We start from the raw sequence: 11,481 nt of genomic DNA, 5'->3' as shown, positions 1-11,481 counted from the left end.
AAGAGCCCAGAGTAGGTCTGCCGTATTGAGGAATAGAGGATAGTGGCATCAGATGCTGAGATGTTGTAGGAATCTATGAAATTTTACAAATTAGGCAGCTTTTCTTACGTAGATCATCCATGCTGCATAACGCTCTTTGAGGTTATACAACACAGAGGCTTCATTGAGAAAGGTGAACATTGCCATGTCTTCAATTTTATCAAACTTTGGCGGGTTCTGAGGGTGGATATCACACTCCTTCACTGTGACAGTCTGCAGAAAGATATAAAACACGTTCTCAAACAAAGGTCAAAACTTGTATTTGCATACATTTGAACTGAACTAAACTGATATGATGTATACCTTTCCAAATTCGGTATCAGCAGTGACTTTGTCACCATCACGACTAACAATGGATGCCTTGACATACTCAACCTCAGGGTCAGGAACGAAGCACTCCTTCTTCATGTCAAATATACGGGTTTGGGCTTCTAGACGCTCCTTATCTGACTTTCTCAGAAAAGGAGCAGCAGCCCCAAACTCTGCCATGGCAGCATCACCCATTTTTCCACCTTGTAAGAATAAAAAAATTTTTACAGCCTGTAATTGTCTTTGCACACATACGTATGACGTAACACACACAAGACAAAAGCTTCATGAAAACATGTTTAAAGAATCCATTAGACATAATTAACCTTCTTCATACAATCAACAATATATCCAGTCACTGCTTTGTAAAAACACCTATATTATTTAAAATATGTAACATTTTATCTTTTAATACAAATACAGAAATGTATTAGTTTAAATGGACGTGTCTCTAACAGAATCATACAGACATGCAGAAGTCCTTGACATGAGCATGAATATAAACAACCCCAAAATGGCAGAATCAGAAAAGGCATTGGTTCATTTGTTACTCACATATGCATGTGTCAACAGAACAGCAAGATGCTTTAAATAATAATTGGGTTAACTGTTGTACTTAATAATAAAAAATGATTGCACTTGTCACATAAATGTAGCTTTGAATTTTACCTCAGGTGTTTCACTCCACACTCCGGGGAATTGGGATCTGTGCTATTTACATTTAGTGAACAGAAGCAAACTAAATGTCATATTACATCATCAATTAATGAATACAAATCAACTCTGACAAGTAAAATATACTTAAAATGTACTGTCTATATATAACTGGGAGTAATTGTAACACATAAAACAAACAGATTCTTCAGAATGGCCACCCGCATACAACGTAGCAATTCTCACTTAAGTAGATGTTTTTCTTACCTTTGACTGTCAACCTTTGTCAAGTGAAATGATGGACCCAGTGGCTGACACCAGGCTGCCTCTCCATTAATAAAGGTTGTTTGTCAACCAAATATGGGGATGAATATCAGAGAAATGGCATCCAGGTTGCCTATCACAAAAAGCATTCTCCAAATTGGGTAGAGCCTAGTGCTGCTATTTGTTGCCCCCACCTTGTGAGCAGCAGGCTAATACGCCAGACGGGACATGGTAAAGAAAGGGGAAGGCAGTAGGGGGGGTAACAGGGACAGGCTACAGTCTATCAAGTAATTCTCTAGTAATTATCTTTTGTCCCAGTAAGTTATGTTAAATAGTTTTGAAATAATAATGAACAATTAGAGTGGCAGTGGCAGTTGCAGTGGAAGTTAAGTTAATGCTGGAAAATCGATGATTTAAAGATCCTTTGTTTGTTGAATATACCCCATAAATCAATTACTTGTTTGGGCATGACTAAAGGAGAGAGAGTAGAAAAATCCTTTCCAACTATAACGCTTATTGATAATCTTTAATCAATCTTGATTAAATTAATTATTAATCACATAGTGGGACCTACTATACTGTATGCTCCATGACATCACTAATTAGGGGTGTATCCTTTTCTTTGCACTGAAAATCTCAAGAGTAAACACATTAATCCAAATACCTAAATAATAATAATAAATGAATGGCCTTTTGTTGCTTTGAAGATAGATTCACTGTGCTTTATGATAATTTATGTCTTTGTTTCAGGTTTTATCATAGACTGCCTCTATACTCTAAAGCTAAATAAAGTAGGCTAGCATGCAAGCAGGATTTATGGGGCATCAAATACCTTGTGATCTAAAGTTCAACAATAGTCTGTCAAGTGATAGGGTGTGAAATACATTTCAAGAGGGAGAATACATGCTGCAGCTGTTGTCTACAGAAAGACAAGACAAGGCCAAGGTCACAGCTGTGAGACCCCTTTATTATCACTCACCACTGTTCACAGATATATGCTCTTAGTCTAACTCTGGTCACCTGGAATTGTTTCCTTTTTTTTTCTTTTCCACCAATAGAAATTTTCAGACACTATGGTACATGAAATTTATTTGAGCTCACCTTTTGAAACACTTTTCAACTGACACTTTCAATTACCTGGAAGTGGGCATATATGCTTGCCAATAAAGATTAGTAGTAAAACAGCTGAAAGAGTTAAAAGCCATAAATCTGTAGGGACAGTATGCTCTCCTAGGATGCCAACACAGATGCCATCAGCAGCCCTCGCAGTAACTTCAGTTCATATACTTATCTAAGCAATTGGATGTGGCAAGGGATGGACTACAATTACTCTTTCATATCAATCTTTAGTAGGGAGACTCCAACTTTATGATTAACGCCTTTGCATTACATATAATTAGCAAATGGAACACAAAACAACAAAAAAGTAAATGTAGAACATTTCCCAAGTAAAAAGGCTGCAGTTAAACTAAACCTATATGTCCTAAGCCGTGAAGAAAGGTAGGCACCAAACGATACCACTGTTTAATAGTAACTCAACAGTGGTATCCTTGAAGTCCTTGAAGCCATGAAGTCATTTATTCCTACTAGGGATGTCACAAGAATTGCTACTTTGGTTCAATGCCAAAATTCTTAAAACTTGATGGTACTAATTTTTTTATAGTACCGTAGGTACTGGTAACCATACCATTCTCGCTGCCTTTATCCACTCCGCTGTGCAATGTCTATGTGTCTGCATGGGCTCAGCTCCGCCCGCAGTGAAACACTGTTGCTGTGTCTTTGGTCTGTATTATTGCTATAAGGGACATATTTACCACAGTATCTAATTGGTATCGAGAATTGTGGAATTTCACTGGTGTTGGTATCGACTACTACTGCTCAGGTGATGGCATACCTGTGTGTTTATTTAGGTATTATTTATCAGGTATTAAAAATGATATATTATCATATTATTTTTTTGGCTAGTGTCTGTGGTGCCCTTATATATAGAGTAATTTGTTTATTATCTGAATAATTGTATTGTCATTTGTATTATTAAAATTGGTAATGTGTAATACCCAACATGTGCTGTGTCATTGGTAAAACAGTTAACCTGTCCTGTGCATATAGATTGTTATCGATATAGTCTTGGGTTCCAATGGTATCATTACTGACATCAACATAATGGCCTCTTATTCAACAAAATAAATGGTAAACTAGCGAAAATAATGGGACACCACAGAAGTCCAGGAACAACCATGCAATGTTTGTGCACTGAAACAAATTTATATTGTTGTAACCTATACTCTAGGCATTCATCCAAAAGATGCCTGCTGTGAGTGCCCTTGGCCTGCTTCTGTTGACATGGCATTGTTTTCTTCTCTTTATCCTTGAGCACAAAGATAACTTGTGAAATTCCTGCTGGCTGCCTTTGGGGGCTTGGTGGTTCAGAGGACAGCTTGGGGACAGCTTGTGACGCAAGTAGTCAGGACAGGATTTTTTCTTTGATCAGCAGCAACAGGTGATAAGCCCATGCAAAACCAATTATGTGTACTGTATGTAGTGCAATAATGGATGCTATATAATGTATGTGATGAATGAATCTGTATTAGACTACATTTTAAAACAAGTCAAGTGTGACAATGAAACCTTAAACTACCATGAATTGACAGTCAGAAGATTTCTTAAACGTGTAATATAATGTTTCTGGTCTGGCACAGTATTTAAACCCAAGTGTAGGGAATTGTATTATTTTTACATTATTAAAACTGTCTGGTACAAATGAAATCGTACAAAGTGTGCTGGCCAGTAATGCAACCGGATCCTTAGCTGTCTTCCTTTCTACAACATCAAATCTCATCAGGTCTTGTGCCTGCTTGACTTCGTACTAGAATTCTCATCTTCTTTACTTATCCATCAGTCTATTCCAGGCTCTAGCAGATCACTCAGCCATCCATTAAAGGTCTCATTCCCAGCTGTTCACAGTCCTTGTGTCTCTGACTTTTACAATCACATGAACACACAAGGGAAGGTGTGAGGCACCTTGCCTCACTTAAGTTTGAAACTAGAGCCAACAAAGCTATTGTTAGTATTTGTCCTTTGTTGTTGTAAAAGGTTACTTCTAAGGGGGTGTTGAGCTCTGATGGAGGCGAGGAGTTGATTTTTCTCCTGCCTCTTCTCCCCACTTATTCAGACTGTGGACCTCTCTGTGGACTCTCCTCCTGAGTACTGCTTGTTTTGTGATGAGGCAATGACCACAACAATTTAAAATGATGGAAATGTACCATTGGTTTTATTTTATATTTTTTTGGATGCTGAACTACAAATCTATTCGAAAATGTGCTAATTTGGAAAACTGACAAAGATTTAAATTTGCCATAATATACTTATAGTATCAATGTCCTGTTTTTATTGATGAAATGCTGTTTCTTGAATTCTAGGTCTGTCTTGGAGGACTCATCACTGAATACACCAATTTGAGGTTATCTGCTGTCAGTCAGACATCTTTGTCAAGTCAGCCTCTTTTTTGTGATCCAGATAGCCCTCCCTCATCAGGCTTTGAAAAGATGCTTGTCACTAAAGACTGGCCTCCACTACTGATATGAAGGTTAGTAAGTTCAACTTTAGATTTAAACATTTTAAACTTTACATTTTAGTGTGTTACTTATGATATGATTTACATTTATTTAAAAAGCAACGGTTGCCTCACCATTGGATGATGTATAATTTTCTGTGTCGGTAGAGTAGTGGTCAAAATATTAATAATAATTAATATTAATATTATTTTTCACTTGCCACTGTAATATAACATTTTACTTAGCGTTAGTTCATACTACAGCAGTTTTTGCAGGACTATTTTGGCATTTTTAAAGTGGGTAATTGGTGAATTCTTTTTTTATATTGTTATATATCCATTGTAGGTGTAACACCGTTAATACCAAATTCATCCACTTTTGCTTAAAAACTACTATAAAATCAAGTTTTTATGAACTGGTGAAGTATCGGACATCATGTCAAAGTACTGAGAATGGGATTTTTGAGTTTTTTTTATTAGCAAGTAGACTGTATTTCTGTGCCTTTAGTTAGCTTTTTCAGTGAGGGATTAAAGTAGCAACATTCTGCAGTCTGTTCTCCATATCACAGGGTCACCTTTGAGGCTTCCTAATTCTCTTTAAATGTCTTTTTCATGTTTTTACAATTAAAACAAAAAACAAAAACAAATCCAGAACCCTAGAAATGCATTATTCAAAGTGTATTCAGCTCACTTATTTAGTTCAATTAATTTAGAGAAATATGATATTTGTGTTTCAATTTTGAAGAAAAGGTAAAACCAGAAATACCTTCATAATTGTTTACCAGCAGTGTAGTATTATGTGTAATAAAATAGCATGGTAGGTGTTATAAGTATGGAAGGGTTAATTGTTGTCCTTTAACATGACTCATTTACTAGCTACAGTACCTTTTTAACCAAACTAAAATAGAGTGTGTGAGCACACTCTGCTGATCATGATACTGAGTTGCAACATCAAGTGAAGGAGACTGGAAATGTCCAGTATAGTCACTTGGCTAAGGATTACAGATTTGAATAACTGAATAATGTAATTTAGTAGTTTATTTCCACTCCTAAAAAATAAATAGTTTGCTGTCACAAAGCATTATTTTGAAAGTTTTTTGTTTTTTTAAAGACTAATGAACTAACCTGAAATACATTGTGTTCAGGTGGGCAATTTAATTGAAGCAGCCAGTGTCTGACACACATTAAATAAAACAAATCTTATTAATTAAAACTTTCTCTGTCTCAAATTGTCTCTAAATCTAGCACTTGAAGCAAAGAAGCAGCAAGTTGATGTACTTGATTACATGTACATTATACTTGCAATTCTTTAGTTAAATACATGTAATGTAATGAAATTACATTTCTGTCATTTTTGGGCTATGGAGGACTAAACATGACATATTTGGAAATAAACAAGAATAAATACATAAATGAATAAATTAAACATACACATAGACTGCCTTTTTTTAGTTTTAAGCATCAGGATGATTTGCCTGAAAGTATAGCCTAATTGTTTGAATAAAACCCTTTACAGGTTTTACCGTTTGGGGGCAATTCACTTAGATGAGGTGATATTGATCAGTCAGAATTAGAATTTTGATCAGTCATTTTAAACTGACCTATGAGTGGCATAACCATATTTTGCTCATTAGAAATAATAGACTGTGCTGCTGAAGGAAAATTTTTATTTCTTAAAATACAATTCTTCGATAACATACAACAAGATACATTTGGCAATTCAATATACACTTTTTGATGTATCTTTGTCACTGTGCTTTTCCTTGTGTTTTATTTATTCATTATGTATTTATTATTACACTAATGAAATCATATATTTTATTTTTCAATTAATTTCAAGAAATAATTAATTTACTTTATTAATTAGAAATATGTCAAGTTTAGTTTTTTGTAATAATGAACCACAAGAGCCTTTGTCAATGAATAGTCAAGAAACCGTTTCAGATGCAAATACATTTATTCTACTCAACAAAAAATATGTTTAGGGAGACACCATTACATGGGCAAAAGGTGCCTCAGAAGTTTTTATTTTTGAGGAAACTTCACTCTTCGTTAAGTCCTTTCTGAAACAGAAGAAAGAAAACACAAAATAAATACTGACATGTGTTTTATTATGTGTGTTATTTCAACCCTTGTGTCATAACAGGTTGAATCAGTATTCCTATATTATTTGTCCTTCAAGCCAGTCAGAGGAGTGGTGTAAATGGAGTTATAATGGTCAATGCCATGCTGTAAGACCATTGGCAAATCAGTGAAAGACCAGTGCCTCATTCTTATACAATACATGAACAAGATGATTGACATTGCTAGGTGTAAGTATCAGGTGTTTTCCCATTTTTAAATGTGTGTACAGTATGTGTATATACTGACCTTTGACCCCACATCACGGCTCTTGGCACGTAGCTTGTTGACCTGAGACTCAGCGATGTCAGCTCTCTCTTCAGCTTCATCGAGCTCATGTTGAAGCTTACGGAACTTAATCAGATTATTGTTGGACTGTTCCTCCTGTAGAACAGACGCACCATATGTTATATATCGTCATATCATTGTCATATCTGCTCAGATATCTGCTTCACTGGTAAAATACAAGTTTTGCATTTTCACTTACAGCCTCTTCTGTAGCCTTTTTATAGGATTTGACCTTTAGCTGTAGCTTGTCCACCAAATCTTGAAGACGTGCTAGATTTTTACGGTCTTCTTCTGTCTAAATCATGCAAAAACAACATAGAATAAAAATCCATATATATTTTGATACTGAATGTAATTGATTGACCCTTGACCAGTAAATCACTGGGTACAGTTAATCCTCGCAAATAAGATTACTTGATCTCATGGAGCTAGAGCTGAGCAACCTGCAAAAGTGTCACACTTACTGTAAATCTGGCCAAATAGGCCAGATTTGTAGTGTAATAGTTACCTGATAGGTAAGCTCCTTGATACGTCTTTCATACTTTCTTACTCCCTTTACAGAATCACTGGCCTTTTTTTGTTCACTTTCCACCTCATTTTCAAGTTCCCTGACCTGCAGGATAAGGACGCAGTCACAAAAAAAGTCAGCCAATACCTCTGTACACATAGAGCAGCTATTTATTTTACATGTTTAAATGATGCAAGGAGCCAAACAAACAACTTATACTCACCCTGGCCTCGAGCTTCTGTCGAGCTTTCTGCACCTGCGTTCGTTTGGCCTCCTTTTCATTGCAATTCTGTTGCAGCTTCATCCAAACGCGCTGCTGCAGGTTCTTTGATGGGTTTGCTCCATGGTTCTTCTCATCTACGCTCCAGGGTGGACTGTCGGGTGTCCTTTGCTCTGTTTCTTAAGCTTCCTCTGCCATCATGGCGCAGCCGAGACGTTTTCATAGTTTTCCTCTCTCCGCGCGGCCTCGAATCTTTTGTGTCTTTTTATTAAAAGAATTAAAACCAACAAGATAAACTGTTTTTGAATATTTTGGTTATTATTTAAAAAACTGTGAGAAACCTGGATGGGGAGTCAATTCAACTTCAAACCCAACTCAACTCTTACACACCTTTGATTCTTGGCATTTCACTTTAACACCAATCATATCTCATACCGCCGTGAAGAACAATATGTTGATTCTTATGCTCAAACAATAGATTAATTAATAATAGTCACGTTAAATTACTCCCATGGGTGCACGCCGCATTTGCTCTCAAACTTCATTTAAAGGAGGTCAGCAGAATTTATCTAAATAAAGCTCACTTTAAATTGGAACTTTACAGACGCCACACACATGGTATCATTACCTATATTTTTCATACTTCCTGTCCATACCTTCAGTAACTGAAGTATATAGTATCTTATTTATTACTTTCATTTTATGAAGTCGCACTTAAAGGAAACGTTTCGGAGGGCTCAGTGCGGAACAAACTTGGAATATAAAGCTTCATCAGGAGGGGAAATTGCAAAATACGAGTTATTTTCAGTAGGATCATTTTTTGGGTTTCACTTTCAACTTTTGGATGAAATCGCCCCTCAAATAGACTTCCTCTATCACACTTTTTTTTCTGTAGGAATTAAGTTATCTTAATAAATTTACTTTTTTACAGACTCCTTTTGTCAAACTTACTTTTAAGAATTTAAATTGTGTGCATCTTGATTAAATTGGTTTACATTAACAACTTCGTGACACTTACCACTTGTAAAACTACGATACGTTCAGAATGTTAACTGACCTTCGCGCGAAACTTTATTTAATTTTAGAATTTTCCTAAAGGGAAAACTTGGCAATAATCAGAAAAAAATTCTGTTGTCACATGAGTTACGCAATACTGTTTAAAAAAGCAATTTTAGAGTCGGATTCTGCCGGACACTCTTTACTCCTTCCTGTTTTCCTCCGGATGCTGGCTAGCTCGTTTTGAGTCGTTTGCTCCCGTCAGGAGTCGCGGACTTGCCCACTATACATCCTAAGAAAATGGGCTCTTTTGCTTGTTAACCTTATAAATCAGCAAGTTTTGCGACCATCTCTCAGTTTGTTTCCAGAAGCCAAGTTTAGGGGTCAAGTTAACCTCAGTTCCTCATGGCAAAACGTATCTCAGTCGTCTTTCAACGGCTGTAATCGTCACATCTGGGTATGTGATAACTGACTATATCGCACTGTTACTTTTAGATAGTAATATATTAGTTAAAAGTAAGCTTTATTGAACTTACGTTCCGTTACAAATAATGGTTTGGAGTCACTCTTTCATGGTGAATGGAAACCCAAAACATACTGTACATAACTGAATAGTATAACTGTGCTCGAAAGATTGTATGTCTGATATTTTTAATTACCAGTTTGTCTCCACTTTACTCAAAGTTTCTTTAAATTTTTCCGGACTTCACTCAATATATATAATATTATAGTAGACTTAACCGACCCATTGGACTAAGAGTAAGTCGTAGTAACATCATGATAATGCTAATCATGTATATGTTGTGTGCGTCTGTAGGAATTCAATCTAAGTGATCTTGCTGAGTTCATTTAGATATCCATTCTGCGGGACATACTGTTTAAATGTAGTTGTGTCAGGAATGCTGGCACATGAGAGTACGATTCACCTTGACTACTTATTAGATGCTTAACGTACTTTAGTTGGAATAATTCAAATATTTTCATGCTTAAATTGTTGTGTTAAGTAGAATTTTAACTGTTTAAGTGGATTGTTGAGTTGAATGTGACTCATGCAGTTTTAGCGATGGTTTTCTGTTAATATATGAACAGAAATCAACAAGCATGTTATTTCTTGTTGGTTCTTTATTCTTTTAATAAGAGAAATGACACAAAGGATTCACTCTTTCGTCTTTAAGAACCAGTGGAACAACGTCTCTTTATCTTTAAAGGGTTGATTAAACTGTAAAAGAAAACTCAAATTGGAAATATTTTTCTCTTGCAGGATGTTGAACTTCATCAAAATAAATTAATTAATCTCCTCTAAACTGATCCCAGTGAAAACAGCATCATTAAGTAAGTAACGTACAGAGCTACAGTTCAACCACAGAATAATATGAGAAGCTGACATTATTAACCGAAACCAGGTATTTGCGCAATGCTGAATCAACACGGCAGCCGGCTACTCATGGGTACGGTTCAAAGATATTGGACGATTCTATGTAATATAATTATATAGAGAGAATGTGATATATACAAGAACCCGCAGTGTTGCCACACAGGTAACCTGCTCGTCTATATATTATAGATGCTATACTGCAGTAGGCTATGCCGTAACATGGCGCATTTAAAAAAACAGAAGAGGAACGAATATCATACGAATATACCTCTCTCTTTTTATGTATTGTGACAAATAATTATGGACTTTTTTATCTGAAAATAATGAAGTCTTCGTAATTTCTACTAATGAAACTGAAGCTCTTATAATGTTTGTTTTTCTATGCGTGCGCGCCATGCTAAGGACGCTGCCTGGTCACTAGATTTGGATGACCTTTCTTTTAATGACTGCGTATACATAAAGCCTGATTAATTACCCCTTATTTCTCATTTAATAGGTGTTCTATAATCCACCGTTACTTTTTACTCATCTTAATTCTTATGGCATTGAATTTACTTTTTTTAATACTCAAACGGGAGAGCTGAGGGAGACACACTCAGAATTCACCTTAAAAAAAAAATAGTCCATCTATTAGGCAGGTTTCTGTGGGAACTTGCAACCTCCCTGCAACTCGCATTTAACTTCCCCTTTTAAGAAGGACCATACCATCCAAGATAATAAAGGAAAAAGCTAGCTTGAAGGATTTCAACCCTAAACAATTCAATCGCTGGATTTTTCCAATAAATAAGGGGCCCTCTCGACCTACTTGGTGTCATTAGTTACATGTACATTTTTCTCATTACAGCTAATCATCATCTTCTCATTTTCTCGCCCAAGCTCTATGTTGGCGCCTTAGAAGGATTATCACTCTTTGATAGAACCGCGTCTTGGTTTGAACCTGTCAAGGGCTGGGGACTCTGAGGATCGCTACGTCTCGCTGCAGCTGCCTTTCTGATTCGGCCCTTTGACCCTCTCAGCGTGAGAGAAGCAGTTGCGCAGCTCATGCTCCTGTCGATACCACAAACCTGCCTTCTGTTGGAGCTTTTATTCATTGGACACAAGAAAGAGAGAAAACCATTCCGTCCGAGATAAGAAAACAAAAGCTTTGCTCTGTT

General features: G+C 36.2%; 2 pseudogenes; both read right to left on the bottom strand.

The window, feature by feature from the left end:
- Window positions 1–1,387, bottom strand: part of LOC118334836 — a 12,681-nt pseudogene extending 11,294 nt beyond the window's left edge.
- Window positions 1,388–6,757: 5,370 nt separating this feature from the next.
- The window catches only part of LOC118334835, a 24,029-nt pseudogene continuing 19,305 nt past the window's right edge, over window positions 6,758–11,481 (bottom strand).

The sequence above is a fragment of the Morone saxatilis genome, unplaced genomic scaffold, assembly GCF_004916995.1.
Source record: "Morone saxatilis isolate NCDOM2014 unplaced genomic scaffold, NCSU_SB_2.0 Contig23, whole genome shotgun sequence".
Taxonomy (NCBI): domain Eukaryota; kingdom Metazoa; phylum Chordata; class Actinopteri; family Moronidae; genus Morone; species Morone saxatilis.
The sequence above is the reverse complement of the archived record's forward strand: the minus strand, read 5'-3'. Positions and strand labels throughout refer to the sequence as shown.